The 21,923-nt window shown below is 35.7% G+C and overlaps 1 protein-coding gene across 2 annotated transcripts in view; it reads right to left on the reverse strand.

The window, feature by feature from the left end:
- The window catches only part of LOC105225150 (protein spaetzle 5), a 33,021-nt gene extending 16,147 nt beyond the window's left edge, over positions 1-16,874 (reverse strand). The window contains exons 1-2 of one of the 2 annotated variants that reach the window (XM_049457668.1): positions 16,726-16,874; positions 16,152-16,209 (exon numbers count right to left, since the gene is read on the reverse strand). The gene's annotated coding sequence lies outside the window, so the exon portion shown is untranslated. Of the gene's footprint in view, positions 1-4,771; positions 4,921-16,151; positions 16,210-16,725 lie in introns of those variants that run through there. The other variant, XM_049457669.1, reaches the window with a different exon arrangement.
- Positions 16,875-21,923: the final 5,049 nt, after the last annotated feature.

The raw sequence follows: 21,923 nt of genomic DNA on the forward strand, positions 1-21,923 counted from the left end.
ACCACATTTACTCGTATCTAAAAAGTATTTTTTCCTTGTGAATACCTGAACATTTAGCATCTAGATACTAATCCACTGTTATTGAGAAAATAAAGGCACGTTTACAAACCAATTTCTCAATCCGCTCCGTTATGGGGCAATCAGATTAGCTGACCTCCCTTAAAATTTATCATTATAAAGTTCACAGAAGCTATACTGCTTCTTTGAGTGCACAAAATTTCTAGACATCCGCTTTCTGTTTAGAATATTTGTGGCGATTCACATATCAATTTTCATTTCAGTTAGCTGCAAATTGATTGTATGAGGCTAATTGAGTTCTAATTTAACGACTAATCTAATTAAGAGCAAATTGCCCTAAATGAAATATCACCATTGCACATTAAAAAAAGTAACCACAATATTAAACTTTTTGTATACAATTAGTGGTTTTCAAGTAACAATCACTTCCTAAACCCATCAATTTAAACATTAAAACGAAAACTGCTATAAATTAACAGTTAATAAGCACGAAATAAACGTCAGCACACGCTCAGGTGGGCGTAGTGCCCAGCAGTCACTCATTACGATGAATAAGTACTTACTAAGTAGTTGACGTGTCATAACTATTAATTAACTGTTTTTAAAACTATCTTTCGTCTGTTTATCTCGTTTCAGTGTTTTTGCTGTTGTTGTTGTTGTACATGTTGTCTATTTACTTTACGAGAGTCATTGTGCGGTTAAGCAAATAAATAGAAAATGCAAGTTACAAAAGTGAAAACAAAAACAACGGGTCAACAACAAAATGGTGTTAAAAGTGCCGTCATGACTGGCGCATCGTTTGGTATAAATTAACGTTTTGCTAAAAAGTCAATTGCTGTCTGATGAGCTAACAAGCTTCGAATATGTATATACAGGTGTGTGTGGGTGAGTGAGTATCTGCTTTATTTCTCTTATTTTAAACCTGTGAAAGGTCTGTCACTTTGAGTTTTTGATGTTTCTCTCATTTTCTATACCCTACACATGGTAAATTAACTGTCCGTTCGTTTGTTTATATATGTGCGATCTAGTCCTCAAGTTTTGAAGATATCGATCTGAAATTTTATTAATCTTATTTTCTCTTCAATGAGCTACTTATTTGTCGAAATCCTTTTTATCGGACCACTATAGCATATAGCTGTCATACAAACTGATCGATCAAAAGCATATTCTTGTATGAAAAACTTGTTTATATGACGAGATATCTTCACGAAATTTTGCACAAACAATTATTCAAGGCAGAGACACAATCTCCAAACAAATTATTCAGATCGGACAACTATATGATATAGCCACCATACAAATTGGGCGATCAAACTCAAGTCCTTGTATGGAAAACTTTTTTATATGACAAGATATCGTCACGAAATTGGTATAGACTAGTATCCAAGGCATCGACATAATATCCAAATAAATTGTTGAGATCGGACCACTATATCTATGTGTTGTCATACAAACTGACCGAGCAAAATCAAGTTCTTGTATGAAAAAAAAATTATTTGACGTGATATCTTCACGCTATTTTACATGACTGTCCAAGTGAACGGTACAATATTTGAAGAAATTGTTCAGATCGGACTACTATATGATATAGCCACCATAGAAACTGACCGATCAAACTCAAGTCCTTTATTGAAAACTTGTTTATATGACGAGATATCTTCACGAAATTTTGCACAAACAATTATTCAAGGCAGAGGCACAATCCCTAAACAAATTGTTCAGATCGGACCACTATATGATATAGCCACCATAGAAACTGACCGATCAAATAAAAGTCTTTGTATGAAAAATATTTTTATTTGACATGATATCTTCACGAAATTTGACATACATGACTGTCCAAGTGAACGGTACAATATTTGAAGAAATTGTTCAGATCGGACAACTATATGATATAGCCACCATAGAAACTGACCAATCAAATAAAAGTCTTTGTATGAAAAATATTTTTATTTGACGTGATATCTTCACGAAATTTGACATACATAACTATTCTAGTATAATGGTAAAATCTTTGAAAAAATTGTTCAGATCGGACCACTATATCATATAGCTACCATACAAACTGTTCGTTCAAACTAAAGTCCTTGTATGGAAACTTTTCTATTTGCGCAGGGTGTATTTTATTGTTTTTGTTGTTGTTTCTGTTTTGTTTTTGCAATTTTTTTTGTGTGCTACTCCAACTCGTTCACTGACTTTGTTGGTAGAAATATAAATTAGCTTGTTTATAGCACTTTTATAAAAATCGGTGTGTGTGATAGCATCTAATTTCGTATTCAGTTAGTACTTGCATCTGTGAGGAAAAGTAAAATGCTTTTGTTGCTTTTATTTTATTAGCAAATTTTCATTGTTTTACGCTACGTTTGTGGGATTACATGTGAGTTTCGCAGCAACCAGTGGATTATTCCAGTTACCTAATCAATTGTGAACTGAATTTTAAGCTACATTTTATTGTTGCAAATAGCGAACAGATGTTAACTTCGAGGTGCACATAAACTGTTTGTTGTAGTTGTTGTGACTACAAATATTTTTGAGATCACCTACAGAAAGTAAAAAGTAAATGGAAAGGGGAAAGAGGAGTACGTAATTCCTAGTGTATTAAACCATATTAGCAATAAAGTGCCGGAAATAGCATAAGAAAATAGTACAGTACTAACTAACACGCTGAATACATCATGTTAACACTATGAAAAAACCCTCCTGTAACCAATTTGGAATATCCAACATGTTTTGTTTGGAGTGAGATTGTGTTTGAATATTCTCTAAATTAATTAAATAATATAGCTTCTGTTTATTTTTCTATTTTTGTTGTGCAACTTGATAAGGAATATTAAGTGGCGGGTTTAGTAAAATTTAAAAGCACTTATGGAGTGAGAAATATCACAAATGTTAGGTTAGGTTATGAGCTAAAGCTTATTGTTACACTTTTAAATTTCAAATTTACAAACGATGAATCTTGAAATAGAATGTTCCATTTTCTGGGGGTTAGAGTTTGATATAAGATTGGCAATCAGAGGAAGACATCGTGTTATACAACTATAGTCGTTCTACTGTCAAGATTAATGGATTCCTCCTACTAACCAGTTTTCACATAGTAAATGTCTATTCTTTTCCTATTACTACGCTTACTGTATTATAATCTTCAATAGAAGGTACTAATATAATGGAATCTCATTTAGTTGGGGTGCAACCATTTTTCAATAATTTTTGCCATAGAAAGGTATTGGACAACGAGTTTACTCAAAATTTTGCGTTGACGGTCATGCAGTTATTGAAAATCCGCCTTATCATCGTTAGTGCCGTTAATGACGATTACATCGAAAAATTTAAAGAAACAGTGCCATCGTGTTGGCATCCGCTGATAGCAGATTAAACACTATTGCTTTTTAGAGCTTAGAGTTATAAGACCCTATCATAGAGAAGAGAGTGAGGAAGGCATTTGCCGCCTTATACTGTTGTAGAGGAGCGATTGGGCAGAGCTGGTTTTTCTGGCTCTGTGAAGACATAGTTAAGCCAATAATGTATTATGAGGTCGTTTTTTTGGTTTAGGGCGTGTGGAAGAACCACGCTAGCTAAGCAGCTATAGCATGTTCAAAGAGCGGTAGGTACTTGGTCACAAAGACTTATATTAGACTTAGGAAAACTGGGTATATGAGGGACTCCGGACACGGACACACTTAAATTCTCCACTCCTTTGGTTGCATTCTTTCCATTCAACTTCACTTCACTGCACTGCAGAATCCTAACGGTTCCTTTGGTTCACACACCTTTTTTTTGGACGAGGCGAAGCCGTTTGAGAAGGGGTGCATTGAGCTTCTTCACCGACGGATCTTCTATCTTTCAAGCTCCAAAGACCTTTCGGAAAAATGTATATCCACTGTAACAGCCGAGCGGCTATACTGGCTCTGAGCTCACCGAAAACTAGTCAAGAAGTGCTTCACATTATTAGCATTAGCTTTCAGCTTTTTCCATATTAGACTAGTATTAATGCCCGGCTACATTGACATCGCCGGAAACTGCAAAGCCGATGAGCTGGCTAGGGAAGCCACTCTTTCCTCAATTTCATCTGATTAAAGCCAAATCGGCTCTCCGATCCCTGCATGCGTTCTGGCATGGGATCATTGAATCATCAGTGAGCTCAGGAAGCGGAGGTTAACAACAAGAACTTGTGCGTCTTCAAGATACTTCTGTCCAAAAGTGAACCATTAGAGGTAATCCAAACTACGGGCTCTAAGCAAAGCCAATCTCGCTACAATTGTAGGTGTTCTGGCTGCACACTGTCCAATAGACTTACATGCAGTGCGGCTGAGTATTCTGACGGACGCTCTTTGCCAAAGCTATATAGAGGAAGGCGAGTTGGAATCATCTCGTCACTGCAAATATCACGGTTGACACAACTTTGGCGAACCCAATGAAGTTACTGAGATAGATATTAACCGCCTTAAGAAGTTTATTGTAAGCACAAACTGTTTCGTCCATTGATGAGGATCTTATTATCTGTCTTTTAGAAGTTTTTGGGTAACACAAAAGAATTTCTGCATAACTTAGATTCAACGATTTTTGTGAGAAAAGCGCTTCTCCAACTAAACTAGGACATGTATAATGGTAGGTTAATGTGGTTCATGATCTAACCTAACCTAACCTACCGTCCTATATGTGTTGGTTCAACTCTTGAAGCACTTTTCTCAGCTAATGAAACAACGGTTGTAAAAAATCTAATCCAATTATGAAGGGTTGATATTATTAAACTCACCTAATAATTGGCTTAATTGAGCTCTTAATTTTTAATTGTCGCCTAATTAGTTAATTTTGCTAATGAACACGAACAATCAAAACAACCGTTCGAAATCAAATCAATTACCAAACACTCCTTTTGCACTGACACAACTTTTAATAGCAGTTTTTCTAACTTAATGGCCGTCTAATCGATGGTTTGGTCAGTTATATATGCGTCGACAGAAAAACTATAACACTTTGTAATTGCGAGACAAACTGCTTGGAGTAAAAAAGTAACAAAAAGTATGTTATATAAGTACAGATTTATTCTGCTATAATTGTGGGCAATATAGAGTATTCTATTAAATATTGAAAATAAAACGGAAAGAATTGGTAAATTGATCTCTAATGTGCATGTATTCTTAAATGATAGTTTTGGTATTTGGTTTAAGAAACAATTGCTCTATAATTTATTTGTTATCATTAGCATTATTATTATTTTTTTTTTTCAATTATTTACGTCAAGTTTAGCTCTCGACATAATTGCGTAGTTAAGGTGTGGTCAGACGACTTCGAGCGGCACTGCGAAAAAGCATTGTAAAAAAATTCAATTCAACTACATAAAATTATTTTGTCATTTTGTTATATGCACATTCTCTTTGAACAACTCAATTAGCCACCAGTAATTTAATTCCGCTGAAAAAGTAAACACCATTTAAGGCCCTCAATTGCGTGCGTAAACCAATAAATTCGTTACAATCGCGTCGATAGCAGATCAAACAACTTTTTATGTCAAGCAATGACGTACATATATTAGAAAAGCAACAACGAAACAAAATCAAACAAAATCAATTACAATTGGTGTTTCAAAGTTCGTTCAAACTACTTTCAAGTATTCATTACCTACTCGTTCAGAACCGATTTTCAATGCTCGCCTTGCATGGCCATTCGAACACACTATACATACATACACGCAGATGTGTTGTTTATGGACACGCAATAACAAGATTGAGCACATAAGTTGAAAGTTTCTTTTTTTTGTAATTAAATATAAAGTCATAAAGTGTTACTTTTGTTCCCACATAGAATGTACTCATATTGTCGGTGTCTGGTTATAAGAAAATAAGCGCGTATGTAGACTTCCGGGAGCGTAACAAGTCAAATTGAAAGCAAACAAATATGTGGTCCGAAAACCTGGTCAGTATAAATTTACATATGTAGCATATGTGCAAATTTTATGTACACACAACTGTATATGTTTGTGTTCTAATGCTCCTTCCTCGTATGGGGGTGGCCTTAGGTGCCGGACTACTTTTACAATTGTTGCCTGAAGTACGCAAATATATTTGGCGAACATAACCTTCTGTGAAATAGTAAAACAATCGTTTTACTAGAGAACTGGTCCATTTTGTAGTGGTATGAGTTCAGTTTTAATGTCACAGCAATTATTTATTTACAGAAAGAAGTTATGAAGATAATGATTTGGTGGCTTGTCATATTGCTTTCATCCAAATCATTGCTTTCCAAGACGCTAAAAAAAAGTAGACCAATAAGGACAGCAAACAGCGTCATATTTTTTCCCATTCTTTGAAATTTCTCTACAGTAAGGTTTGTCATTTTATTATGGAAAAATATATGTGCGATCCAACAACGAGTCGAAATTATTAAAATTTACTACCGAAATTCGGAATCAACTTAAAGATCACTCCGTTCAATTTATGATCGTCATACGCGTCCTGCCAGATCAACAATTGAGCGTCTAGTGGAAAAATTTGAATCCACAGGCAGAGCACAAGATGTTTCCGTGCCAGTGAGACAAAGAAGTGCCCATAGTGTCGAGAATATTGCTGCCGTTGGCGCATCAATTGAGGAAGACCCAACTCAGTCCCTCACACGACGTTCTCAAGCGTTTGCCATCTCTGTGACGTCGTTGTGGTGAATTGTGCAAAAAGACCTTGACTTACATTCTTACAAGGACAAATTGACGCAAGAACGGAAGCTGCTTGACCACAACTTCAAAATAATCCGGATTTTTATCGAAAAATCATCTTCAGCGTTGAGGCTGATTTCTGGCTGAATGGCTTCGTCAATAAGTAAAATATGTGTTATTGGTCAGGCAGTAATCCACACGTACTTCATGAGTCAAAATTGCATCCCGAAAAAGTTATGGTTTGGTGCGGTTTACGGGCTGGCGACGGCATTGGGCCGTACCTCTTCCGCTATGATCAAGACCGGCAAGTCTTTGTCAAAACGGCTGGACCGATCGACTTGAATTATTTATATTGGGTTATCAGAAAAGTATTGCGGTATTTTTATTGAATCAATTCGTGTGGCACCCATACATCGAGCTTCTTAGTGACTCCAAGCTTCCTCAAATGGTTTATAACGGTTTGATGACTACTATGCCGGTCTCTTTCGATCAATTCAGCGATTTTATCGCAATTTTCGACGACAGGCCTTCCGGAGCGTGGCGCATCTTCGACCACCTCTACACCAGAACGAAAACGTTGAAACCATCGTTGTGCGGTGGAAATGGAAACTGTATCGGGTCCATAAATTGCACAAATTTTATTGGCGGCTTGAGATGCACTTTTGCCTTTATCGTAGTAGTACTGTAAAATATGCCATATTTTCTCTTTATTTTGCTCCATGTTTGCGACGCTATAACTCACGAACGACTACGACTTAAAAGAAACGACAATCAATCAAACACGTGTTAGCGCGTGAAATGAGCTTTCCAAAAAGGTATAGCATGACCCGATGCGACGAATAAAACTAGAACTACGCGCTTTCAGCGCCAACTAGCGAAAATACCGCAAGACTTTTTTTGACAACCCAATAAAACCTTTGTGGACATTTATATCAGAAATATTAGGAATGACAGAAGAAATAAAAATTTTGATAATAATTTCGGTTTCGGAAAAAATTTTGTGACAAAGTGTCGTCTTTCTTTTTGGAGGTCTCCATTTTCCCAAAAAATTAATCTTCCTCTTCAAAAAAATTGCATTTTTATGGTATAATCCCTTAAGGTTGGCTAAATTTGTTTCCAAGTCAGTCATATCTTTTTCATAAAACTTAAATTCGGATATAAGGTTTGGCTGCTCTCTTCATATTGATTCAACTGTTACGTCCTCATACTACCCTAGTTGAAATCAGAACACTTTTGTATTCCAATTTGGTATTTAAATAAGATCTTGAACGATTTTTGAATATTTCTCACTTAAATTTAATGTATTTTACTTTTTTATGGTTTTCTAGTTCATCCGAACTAATTGCTTTTAGCAAGGTGCATCGCGCCTCGGTATGTTAAATATATTATCGACCGCAAATTGTCAAAGTTGAATGGAAAAAGGTGAGCTGGAACCATTTAGATCGTTTCATCTCAACTATCCAGACTGTGGTTGAAACATCTCCATAGACACACATCTCCATAGACACATTTGATTGATATATTAAGGACTATTACTGCCTGTTCGTGTCTGAGTAAATGTTACGAGCGACTCTGCAGCATTTCTCAAAATAATCTGGGGAATGGTTAATTATCTGAAAGCCAATTTGGAACAATTAAATCCAAGCTGGCTTGCTCATAACAATCATGTTATTTTTGTATGATTTTCATACTAATTTATCAATATTTGTTTGTTTTTTATCATTGGGTATAAATTTTCATAAATAACAAATCTATTTTATTGTTGAATGCGCTCTATTCATGCTGAATGCCATTGACACACCAAACACACAAAGCACTTAACCATATGCGGACCTTAGGACATTCTTATTATCACTTCAGCAGGTGTGTGCACATAAAAGTATCCATTCTACAAATCCATGTACCACATATAACACATAGATGAATATTCATGAGGGCGCGCACAATGCGCTAATTGATTTTGCAAGTTAATCAATCAACTTTTTTACATCTCTGAATTGAGGGTGCCAAAGTGCGAAAAGACAAAAAAAGTAAATCACAAAAGAATTGCGCAACCTTGTTAGTGCAGTAAAACGTTGAAAGAATGTCGGAATATTTGCTTTGAATGTGTTGAACGAGTTTAGTTTTTAGTGAGTTTTGTGTGCGTTATAGAAATGAGGACTTTATATGGATTGCAAAATGATCAAGCTATTCCTTTTCTTCCGGGTTCAATGCGGGCAGTAAGTATGAAATATGTATTCAAACTATTAAAAGTCTCCTTATGAACTTGTACGAAAGTGAATTCAAGTTTTTTTAGTGCTCTTGTTCTTTAAAGTTAGATTTTTGTAGTAATTATATTGCGTAACAAAATTCCAAGAGGCTCAGAGTATAAAAAATGATCGTCCTATAAAAGCCAAAAATTTCATTAAATAACTGTTTGAGATTTTTCAGTTGTTAAAACTTCATAAAGCAATAAAACTAAATAGATCTTATGCCATAGTTACTAGAGTTCCTCAACCAATAGATAATCTCAATTTACTCACGAGGCGGCTGTCGTAAAGAGCTAAGTCTTTGGTCAAGTGATGCATTTCATTCTCATTTTGTTAGAAAGTTTGTTTTTGACGACCTCTTCCAGCCTTAGGAACAAAATGTTTCAGTTACTGATATACATATCTCTGAAGCTAGGCCGCTAGATATTCAGCTAAATTTTTCGCACATTACACAGGAAGCGACTTTTAGTTATGTTGTAGTAGCCGAATGAAATTTTTTGTTGGCATTAAATATTTTTCTGATATTGTGGCTGTCATTAAAGCCCAAACATTCTCTATTGCATTGGCGTCTAGTGACTGTGACGACCAATATAATGTTACAATATAGTTGTCTTGTTTCCATTGAGTAATTAGTCTACTACTATGTTCCGGAAAAGTATCCAATAATATACATAATATTCGAATGAATAAGATTTTTGAAAGAAAAAAATAATTTTTTTATGCCACTGTGTATTGTAAGTTATAATAATAACAATTCCTTTGTTTGATTTTTGAACTTAAGATCTGTTTAAGCAGATAAATACTTCTCACCGCTGTCAGACAGACTTTTTAGGAAGTTACTTTTGGAGATCGGCTACGAGATGAATGGATTTCAAAAGTTTTATTTACAAATTCACCAATTTGTGAAAAAAATATGTGAAGCTAAGAACGCCCCCACTTCACTAGCTAGTCTTATGTAGGTAAAGACCCCATTATTCATTTTAGTTCAGTTAGCGTAAATAAGTTCCTAAAATCACCGTCGCCTATAGAGCTCCCTTTGAAAAGGTCTATTCCGAAGATTGGTACAGTAACCGACAGAGATAGATTGCATTATGCCGCTAAAATGTCAAAGAAAAGGAGCGTAACCAGACTAAGGTAATTAACAGTCATCAATGGTTAGATTAGATACAAGGGTTGGCTTTTATATTAAGAGATTAGAAAATAGAAACCAATATTAATCATCGAAAACTGGTTTATTGTTATTCAAAACAAGCTTCATTAAGATATATAGACTTTCGCATATTTTTGAACGAAATGCTCCGAGACATTGGCCACTCTCATTGAGGTATATCCAAAACATGCGTTCTGAATGAATCCATTGCAGTTTCAGGTGTCGAAAAAGGTTCGAATCTTTGTCAAATGGGAACAAAAAAGAGTTATTCGACTATACGGTAGATGGCTCATCCAATCGATGTTTTCAGTGCTCAAACATACAGTTGTTCCAGTTAGTTTTTGACAATCAAATGGTCATACAATATTGAGTGTATGCTGTTCCCACTAATGCTCATAGTAGTTTCAATCTCACGATAGGTCACATGACGATCTTACGATATCAGTTTGCGCACAGCATCAATAGTTTCCAAAATAACTACTGATTTTGGACGCCGTTCATGGAATTCGAACGTTGTAAAGAATAATTGGGTAAAAATGATCGCGATTTAATTCCATTTTTTGGCCGAGATGTATATTTCAAGTTACTGTAAATATAAGTATGTATAATATCATAACACTAGGATTGCCAACATACGTGAAACACTCTTACAGTATCGAACAGCAAATAATTTCCTACCGTATAATAAAAAATTCAACATTAAGAGATCAGGCAACGATAAAAGCAGCTTCACTGCTCCAAATGGCATCAGCAAAAAATACAATCAGCGGCATAACGGTCAAACCGCCCGCACTACAATAGATCACTTTGACTTTATTTTTATTTTTTTGCAGAAAAACCAATTTATTTGCATTTCAATGCCGGTCACTGTGCCAGAGACTAGCCCAAAAATTCAAATCAAACTCAATAGCAGCGGAGGCAGATTTTATTATACTCTGCTATATACCATATACAAAGGTTATATATGCATATAAATGCGAGTATATATAAATAGATGGGTTACTTTGTAGGTATGTAAGTATGTGCCGAGTTGTTCGCACAATAGATCACCGTTTTTTGCAATGCATTTACTTTGTATGTTGAAGCTTTTGAATTTCTGGTGTCCTCTACGGCGATGCGAGCAACAACTTTTTTCGCTTCCCGGCTGTTGCGCAGCGCCGCAAAATGTTTGACAGCCATGACAAAAGTTATGCAAAGCAATTTTTAACGGTTATTTCAACACTTTTACTTTTGCTTCGGCTTTTTATATTGCTGTTGTCAGTGTGTTTGTGTGCGCGCATGTCCAAGTGTTTGACAAAATATTGGATTTTTGACAGGCGAGTTGACAGCCGTTGTTTTGGCGAAGTGACATGCGTGTGCATATAAGTGTATGTGTGTGTTCATATAAGTGTGTGCATGTGTTCATATAACTGTGTGTGTATAAGAGTATGTGTGCTTTGGCGTTGCTTGTGGGCTTTTTGTTTTCTGTTTATGGTTTTATTCACTTTCAGATAGCGTTAATGTGTTTTATTGCGTGGAAACTTTGCACAGACCATAAATGAAGCATCACGACAAATACATACATACATGTTTATATACATATGTATACTTATACTTTTGTTTCCACTTTGTGGTTGCTGAACTGTCAGATTTTATCTGACTATGTTGTGATAGTGGTGTTTTTGTTGTTAGCTGATCTCAACAAAGCCGGCTTTGGCCATGATCATTTGACGCGTGTATCTCTGTTGGGATTTGACAAGTTTTGGCGTTGGCTTAAGCCAAGCATATGTGCACATGTATATGTATTATGTGACGTCTACGCCCTCAGCATGCACTCAAAGCTTCGCAATAGCTGTTGTGTAGCTTTTTTTAGACAAAAAATTTGCTTGACGAAACAATAGCCATATGATTCAACGGCATGTTAGTGCCAAGGTATTAAAGTACCATACATATACCACTATGTATAAGCGTATATTTTAGCACATATACATATATATACATATAACACCTTTTATGCAGAAAACTATAAAAATCAAGCAACCACCCGCATGGTTCAAGTCTGTTAATAGCTCAATGGTCATATCAATCAATCTTCTTACTTAATTAAGTGTGAACATTTTAAAAATATTTTGCTATTTTCTTTTGCATTTGCTAAATTGCTTTGCTGCTTTAACCTTCAGCGCTATATTTTTTCTGCCGAATTTGGCATTGTCGTCGATTAGTGTCAAGCTGCCTTCCTCGTTTCCTTAAATTGTTTGGCAAGTCTTGTAGATTTATGTTAAGTGTTTAGCAAAGATTGCATTGAAAAAACGTTTTTTTTGTGTGAAGCCAAGTTTTAAAATCTTTCTAATAGTTTGCAAATATCATTTCCCTATAAAAAGGCAGTCCATTTATGTACATACATTTGACTTTGCGTTAGATAAATCAATTATACCACTAATGCCGTTATATAAAGCTATTATAAGCAACGCCAATATATGACAAAAAGCATATTTGGTAAAATCTGATCTTACAATTTGCTGAAAATGCTACATTTTTAGGTTTTGCGCTGCTTTAAATTCACTAATTTGGTAGTCACAGAAAAACGGAGTCAAGTTATACAGATTAATTCGCAAACTTATGCCATATAAGCATAAAACGACAACTCTAAGCATGAGAGGGGCCATGAACATATAAATTAAAATTATAGTTAAAGAAAATGCTACAAATGACTTCAGTAAGGAGAAGATGTGATGTCACATCATATTAGAATTGTTGTGATTTGACTTTAAATATTAATAAATTCTATTAAAAATTCAAAAGAATATTAAAATCATTTTTTATTTATTGAATTACCAAAAAATATGCCAAAAAAGTATAAATGTCATTTGATATATGGTACATATTTAGGTCATATGATGCGACATTAAATCATATGATGTAACGCAACATCATCAACGGTTTTGAATAAATAAAATTAATCCAAATGCTGGAAAAGATACTTATATATCAATTTTAAATCAAAATTCAATAATTTGGCAGACACCTAAAATGCGATATCAAATCATATCATGTAGCACAATATGACATGACGTTTTCAAATCATTAAATAAGTAGAATGCTAAAAAAATATGCTTGTTTCGCAATTTTAAATCAAAATCTAAAAATTTGTCAGTCACATGAAAACTAATATTAAATCATATGACATAACATAACATCACGTGATGCTTTTAAATCAATAGAAGTAATCCAAATGCTGAAAAATATACTTGTTATGCTGTATGTATATTCTGACAGACAGATAGACATACAGATATCGACTCGACTCAGCTCGTCTCGCTGATCGTTTATTTATATATTGGTTTAACAAAACAGTCTTGCCGTATTTTTATTGAATTTTTTTTATTGAAATTGAAATTAATTTTTAATGACTCATGCCCAGCTCTTGACCGATGCTACGGCTGCTACTATGCCGGTCTTTTTCGACCAATTCAGCGATTTTATCGCAATTTTCGACGACAGGCCTTTCGGAGCGTGGCGCATCTTTGACCACCTCTACACCAAAACGAAAACGTTGAACCATCGTTGTGCGGTGGAAATGGAAACTGTATCGGGTCCATAAACTACAAATTTTATTGGCGGCTTGAGATGCATTTTTGTCTTTATCGTAGTAGTACTGTAAAATATGCCGTATTTCCTCTTTATTTTGCTCCATGTTTGCGACGCTATAACTCACGAACGACTTAAAAGAAACGACAATCAATCAAACACGTATTAGCGCGTCAAATGAGCTTTCCAAAAAGGTATAGCATGACCCGATGCGACGAATAAAACTAGAACTACGCGCTTCCAGCGCCAACTAGCGAAAATACCGCAAGACTTTTTTGAAAACCCAATATTTCAATTTGATGAGTCATCCAACGTATAGTCCTAACTTAGTACGGAATGACTTCTTTTGATATCACATCAAAAAAATAACCTAAGGGTTCAACACCTGAAGAGGCAGTTCATACTCTCAAAATGCATGTTTCGGAGCTACCTCAACCAGAGTGACAAAGGTGCTTCGAAAATTGGTGCAAACGCATGCAAAAGTATACGAGATGGATTTTATTGGAGAATACTTTGAAAAATGATATAATGATAATCGATACTTAAAATTTGATTTTTTTCTAATCCAGAAATATGAGAGGTAGCCTACGTATGTGGTATCCGAAATTTCCTCCTGTCTACAAACTTAGTGGCGAACTTAAACCTTATTCAAGGTATAAATATCAAGAGAACGTGTATGAAATGTTATAGTAGCAGGGTATGCGAAATTTTCAAACAAAGAGAGTGCCATGCGAGACCACAATTTGCAAAACCCAACAATGGATCTTTGATTTTGAACAAATCAATCGTAGTAAACTTAAGTTTATGTTTCGATTAAGTGTGAAGCATGTTTTGCTTAAGGCTGACAGTCAGTCGAGACGACTGCTGGCTTTGCACCTGGCAATACTATAATATTTATTTTTTGGGATAGATATTAATTTGTTCAGTGACTAGTTTAAAAAAAATCAAATCGTAGAAAAACGTTACTATTTAAGAAATAATAGAGTGCGGTTTCATCAAGCGAATGATGGAACTAGTGAAAATTTTGACAAAAATTACAGAATTGGTATTTGAACTGCAACCCAATTCATCGTATTTTCCTTTCTCAGTGGTTAGTGTTTTTTTTCCTGTGCTCTTATTTCAAAATAAAACTAATAGAAAAGTAATTTAGCCAAAATGAAGAATTATTGGTCAAATATGAGTTTTACCATCTGATCAAATTTGACCTGAACAGGCAAAAACAAACATTTGGTGGCTGACCGATGAACTTCACTTCGTGTCTGGCTAAAAAGTCATGAATATTTCAAAATGGTAAAAAATCCATGAATATTATGCTCTCAAATTCGGTCGTCCACGAGGAACCGCTTCACACAGACATCTTAAAATGGCTAAGTAATACTTCTTATAGATCATTGGATGCTGTGAAACGTATTCATTGTGAGCGATACCACAATAATCAAAGAACACCATGGAAGGAAAGAAAGCATCGCTTTCGGTTTCGTCTCATTTTTGAAGCGTCATGCGGCAGATTGTTAGACGATTCCAATGTCTATTCGTAAGCCCATGACCTGTGAGTCTTAAAATGCAGTTAAAAGTTTCCATAACATGTGTACAAATTATTGGATCAATTAATTTAAAAGAAAAAATTCTGGAAATTCGTTTTTCCGCCTTTTGACTGTATATAGCCTTATAAGGCGAGTTTTCGATCACTTGAACTTTAACCGAATGCATTTTGTCACTCAAATACTTGTGTTTGCGGTATTGTTAACTCTCCAAAAACTCCTGCAATACTTTTAACGACTCTGCAACCGCGACTCCATCATTAAGTTGTTTTCCGTGATGAAATATTGATTTTTGCAGTCAAAAAAATTTCTTAAAGCGATAGCTATTTTTGATATTGCTTGGTAACCACTGCTTTGTTTCGTATTTCTTTATTCAAAAATCGACCAAAGCGCGTATAATTATATAATAAATAAAATATGCAACCCAAAATATAAAATTCGAAAATCACACACACTTCTCACTAATATAATTCTAATTCATTCTAATAAAACTAGATTAGAAAGGAACCAAAATAAGCAAATTTCAACACACACACACAACAGTATATTTAAAATCACTTACATTTTTTCGTATTCCGTTCGTGTTCGGCACTTTACAGATTATTCACACTTGTGCACGCTCTTTATATAATCCACGCACGTGCTGCTTGAAATCGAGCACTATCTAGGCTGCGGGAATGATAAGTGCGCAGCCAAACGAAATGTGATTGGGCGAATGCGAAGGCACTACGAATTTTTACTACACCTTTTAACGAAATTCAATATGAACCGCTTAGGCCAACAACAACAAAAATCCACACAACTCTTTATTTCCAGCTAATTCTGCAGCCACTGCCAGTCGGTCGCACAACATGCGCACACAAATCACAACAATTTCACTTGTGTTATTTTATCGCTCGGGCGATCGATCGCACATTTAAACTTAATACAATTTATTGCTATTTTTACTTTTTTATTTTGACAAAAATAAGCAAAATTACCAATTTGAAACACGAAGCAACTGCGCGGCGTAGGTGAAGTGTATTTCTGCTTTATTTCCTGAAAATTCACAAATGCATACAAATGGGAGTGTAAAATTTAGTTTCGAGAGTTTTTTTGAAAAAATTTGGATTATTTGTTTCAGCGCTTCATTTAACACACTTCTATAAATATTTAAGAAATAAAATTTGTGTATTTGAAACACTGTTTTATATGCAAAACTGCCAAAACAAGTCGTGCGAATGTGGAATGCTTTCTAACGCTTGGATTTGTTTGCTTTATTTGGGCAATTAAATATCTGACTTTTGCCCACACACTCACGTATTCTTATATATATAAACACAAAAGTTAAACACGTTTTTATTTGCACTTTGAAAAAGATGCAAAACCAAATTTTTTTTTTTTGTGAAAATTAACAAAAATTCGAAATTATTTTTTTCTCAAAAAATTTCCACCTAAATTGATATTTAAACTCGAAATATATATTTTTTTTAAATATTTCTAAATTTTTTTTTAATATTTCTATTTTTTTAAATATTTCTAAATATTTTTTTTAATATTTCTATATATTTATACTTAGTTGCCTATTTCGTTTCACGCGTCGCCGCAAAAGCACGTCCGTTCAGTTCGGTATAACTCGACACTTTGCGCAAAGCATGCGTTCAGTTCGCTCGTTTTCGCTGCTCACCGTTGCCAACTACAAAACCTACTGACGGTCGTTGCGTTTTTCGGCCAAATTTCTGCACCTTTTTGTCGCTCACCAACGTAGAATTGGAGTTTTTGACTTTGCGCTAGTTGAGTATTTGGCTCGTGCACTACTCAGGAAGTTTATGTGCTCAGTTGGCTCGAGTTTGTTGCTTAAGTCTTTCGTTTCATTTGAGTGATTCCTTAAGGCAAGGCGCCGCACAGTGTGTTGGTTGTTTATAAGCAGTGGATATGAGTTGTTTTTGGATTTTTTTTTTGGAATAGCCTGCAAAGGCGTTGAAGACATGCCTCGTTCTGGACGACCTTCGAACACTTCAACTGATGAAAATATTAAAAAAGTGAAGGATATTGTGCTTGAAAATCGTCAGCTAAGTGTTAAAGAGATCAGGAGAGAGCTCAACATCTTTCGCAAGTCCGTTCGAATGATTTTGGCGGACATTTTAGGTATGAAAAGCATTCTTGCTCCACTCGCCGCCATCTCCTTTTCAAAAAGAGTATCGTAAACATGGCACTTTGGACATACTTGATCGTGCGAATTCCAATTTCACATTCCTGGATACCATATAACTGCCTATGGGACATAGATTTATGAGTTTGACATGCAAACAAGTCAACAATAATAGGAATGGGGTGAAAAACAACGAGCCGGAACCAAAAATCATGGTAATGCTCATTGTTTTTTTTTTTTGATATTCGTGATTTCGTGCATCATGAACTTGATCGGGAGGGACATACGATCAATAAGGAGTTCTATTTGTTCGTATGGAAGCGGTTGCATGAGAAAAATCGTCGTAAACGGCCGGAGTTGGGAATGAACAATTTAGGGACTTTACACGATGATAATACAATATCGCATCAAGCCATGATCGCGATCGAATTTAAAGCCAAAAACACAATGAATTATCGATCAGCCACCGTATCCAACAGATACGCTCCATGTGATTTCTTCTTGTTCCCAAACTCAATTTGCCGCTCGGTGGAATCCGTTTTCAGTCAATCGAAGAGATAAAACCAAATTCGCTGCAGGAACTGAAGGCAATTCCAAAAAGTGTTTATGAAAAGTGTTTCGAGCACTGGAAGAATCGTAGGCATAAGTGTATTAGTGGTGGAAATTACTTTGAAGACGACGCAATAAATATTGATAAATACTTACATATTTCCGATACTCAATATTAACATATTTAAACATGCTCGCTCCACTGTGCGCTTTCATGAGGCTCTAGCACAACGTAAGCGCATCGAGTGAAGAAAAGGAGAGGTCTCTACATGCATATATGTATACACTTTTTACAAATATAAGTTTTGTTTGATTGCAAAGTTCCAATTGAGTGTTCATGTGTGTTTGTTTGTTTCTTTTTCCTAATGCTGATAATGGTGGGCAGCGAAATGCCGGTTTGGCAGCGCTTCATTACAGCTGTGTCAGCTGTTTTCGTCACAACAACACAACGCAATTGCTTTGCTATTGTTTAAAATGAGTCTCTGCTCTTTTTTGCTTTTATTTGCTTTGAATTTATTTTATTTTTTGCTTATTTTTTGCGTCTGGCTTTGAACTGGTTTTGAGCGCTTTTTGTTTCGTTTGCCTCACAGTCGCACTCGCGCGCGCACAACAAAGCGTTTTAGTTAATTAATTATTCCATTTTTATACGAATTTCTGCTGCTCGCCACTTGCACGCGATACCTTTGCTCCAACTCCGCTCCAACTGTGAACGGAAATTTGTGAGTCGCCCGAAATTTGGTGCTTATGCATTTGACCAGATGGATTATTGTCGACTTTGTCGTCCGACCGGCTTGGCTTGTCATTTAATAGCTGCGAACATTGTTGGCTTTGGCTACTTGTTATTTTTGTTGCATTGTCGTGTACGCGCCGGTAGCAACGTGCGCGTGTTTTACCAGCTGCTCTTACTGCTTTTTGCATTGTTCGTGTTGTTGTGCTTGTGTTTTTGTTGCTTTAGCCACTTGCTGTGATGTCACACAACGTTTGGATGTTGCTCCAAAAAGCCAACGGCATTTTTTCAGCCTGACGTATCAGTGCGACGGCGCAACCTGCCGTTGCATCTGCTGACATACATACACACACAATACACGCATGCGAATATTTACATATTTCATCATAGCTTGCATTTCGGGTTTTGTATTGTGGCTTTTCAATTGTCTTCAACTATTTTTAGAAAATTTATCTGCTATTTCGTGGTGGTTATTTATTGTTTTAGTTCCTAAAATTAGCTTAAAATTTTCCTCTTCTCTTTTGTGTTAGTGTGCGTGCGTTCATTATACATTAATATTTATTTTTATATTTATTTTTTATTTTTTTTTTATTTTTCTTAATGGCAGGCGCACTTAGGTAATGTTAGTAAGGCCACATATGGCTAAGATATATTAGTGCTGATATAAAGTAAGGTGAGAGGATTTCATGGTGTGTTGCACTTTCATGGAGTACCTTCCACCGGACCAAAATATTAACAAATTAGCCGTAATTGTGGACGAACAACTCCTGTTTTATCATTACCAAGGTCTTCGTAACTTTTTTTTTCAAAAGCTTGACTTAGATCGTTCGACAATCATCGAAATCGCTTAAATTGGCTTCTTGTGAGTTCTGGCTATTCACCAAACTCAAAAATCCAATCCGAGACGTCGTTTTGACATGATTGAGAAGAAAAAAAGCCGAAGACGGTCTTAAAGGATTTACCGAAAAAAACTATTCCGACTATTTCAAGTACTGGAAAAAGTGTTGGCTAAAGTGCGTTTTAACAGACGCGGATTCATTTGAAGACATATTTTACAGATATTTTTCAATAGCCGCGAAAACGTAAGCCAGTTGGACACTGAAACCGGCCATCATACGCAATCATTGTAGATGCAACCCGTTCTGGAAGACCAATAGTCAAAAATATCGATAAATAATGGAAACCCATCCATCCTATTGGCACCTTTTCGATTCCGTAAGTACTAGGTATTGCGCAAATCCCGTTTGGGACCATTAATATACAAGTAGGACTGGCTAAAAAAAAGCTCGATTTAAACGAATAGCTCATGATTCGAAACGAAATCGTCTTATTTCTGAAATATGTTTTGTGGTATTGGCAGTGTATCACTTACTATAAACCGTACCTCTACTGCCAAAGTTCGAAGGAAGTAGTCACTCAATGGCGTCCATTTTCGAAAATAGGAGAGACAAGCTGTGAAAAAAGGAGGAACAAAAATCGGTTTAAACATTTTCAACAAGATTTCTTTGAGTGGTTTCAAACTAGCTGATATCGGATTACAAACACGCTCACTTTCCATAAAATGTCATTTTGAATTGCGAAAGTTGCTTTTATGTTAAAGAGGAAAATTAGGAACATTAAACAGTCTAGTATTTATTTTCAGCTAAAGTTAAATAAAGCTTCAACTGCATTACTGAAAACTTGGTTCTCAGCGTCGCAGAGACTACTTCTTGCGCCTTCTCCTCCACTCACGTACCAACGAAAGATATAGAGATAAGGAGGAGTCGCTGAAGAAGAGGCACAGTGAGCTTATTCGATGGGTGGAATCTAGAAGGGAAGGTCGGAGGGGTAACTTTCTGTAAGGAACTCTCCGTCATTGTTAGCTCCAGGTTACCGGACATCTGTAGTATTTTTCAGGCAGAAGTGGCTGCTATTAATTTGATGGAAGACGTACGGCTACGAAGTGCAATCTCTTTCAGGGTGGTGAACATTAACTTGAAAACTATCATCAATTTACTTCATCAGCAGAGTTGTTTGGATGCCTTGTCATAGCGAAATCACTGGTAACTGAAAGCGTATCAAATACCCAGAAGAGGCTTGCTTGCCTCACTTACATTGGGGACGGAGTTACATCTCCATTGGCCTTCTAGCATTGGGCCAATGAAGCTCGCGTGCGTTTTGCAGCCGCTGAACGACGACCTGATCTTGTGAGATTGCAAGTTTATTTTGTCTTAAAGTAGAACGCAGTAGATCTTAGTTAAGTTCATCTTGCCGTCATCATAGGTACTTACTGGACATTGTCCCAAAGGAATTCATGCAGTAAGGCTAAAAATCTTAACAGATACAAGTCTCGGCTCTTACCTTCCGCGAACAAGAAACAAAAATGAAATAGATATTAGCCGTCTATATAAATTTGTGATAGTCTCAAAGTGCTCTGTAGATTGGAAAGGATCGAATGGTCTATTCCATAGGAGTTTTAAGAAACACAACGGACCGGCGTTCCAAGCTGTCCTAGTGAGATTTTTGTTAAGATCGATCTTGTTACCAAACTTAGCTTAAAGTTTACAGTCAGAATATTATTTAATTGGTAGAAAAGTGATACAATATTTTGCTTATGAAAAATAAAACACAACCGTCCATAGTGTCCTTCTTCGAGAAGGTAACTCCGAAGATCGTTCTAATACACGCCATTTTGTCTCAAAACGTTCATATAAAAAAAATTGAAATTTGATTTCTTTAATCTTAGCCTTAGCCTCTTAGAATCGAATCCCTTTATAAAGATATGAAAACAAAACTTAGCCACAATACAATTTGGTGACAAACGGTATAAAATCGGTCCGATCCCTAGGGTAGATAACTATCATACAGCGAATATAATTGTTTACGAGCTTTCGGTTAACTTAACACCGTCTATTTCGGTTAGTGAGGGACATATCTCAATGCAATTAAACACACAATGTCACAATTACATAATAAAGGTTGGCACAAACGGAAGAATCGGTTCCCACATTCTGCTCAGTACTAATTATTTAAAAAGTTTCAATGAGTTGGTAAAAATAAAATATTATTTTTCTTGGTCTGCACTAGATATTGTTATATTAGTTTGCATTCCTATGCGAAGTACAAGAATAATATACAATATAATTGCCAACCATTTATGGTTCTCTTAACATGTCGCAACTTTTGCTAGCTCAATTAGCCAATATGGCATGCTTGCAGATAAATCGCGACAACAAAATAAATAAGCTTGTTGAAAACTTACATATTTGACCATTTATCTGCGCACACAAATCACTTTATTTGTTAGCTTGGTGCACTTAGGTTTTTAGCTCGAATAAATATTACGCCGATTTGACATGCTAACGG

Source organism: Bactrocera dorsalis, chromosome 5 (assembly GCF_023373825.1).
Source record: "Bactrocera dorsalis isolate Fly_Bdor chromosome 5, ASM2337382v1, whole genome shotgun sequence".
In the NCBI taxonomy this organism is placed as follows: Eukaryota; Metazoa; Arthropoda; class Insecta; order Diptera; family Tephritidae; genus Bactrocera; species Bactrocera dorsalis.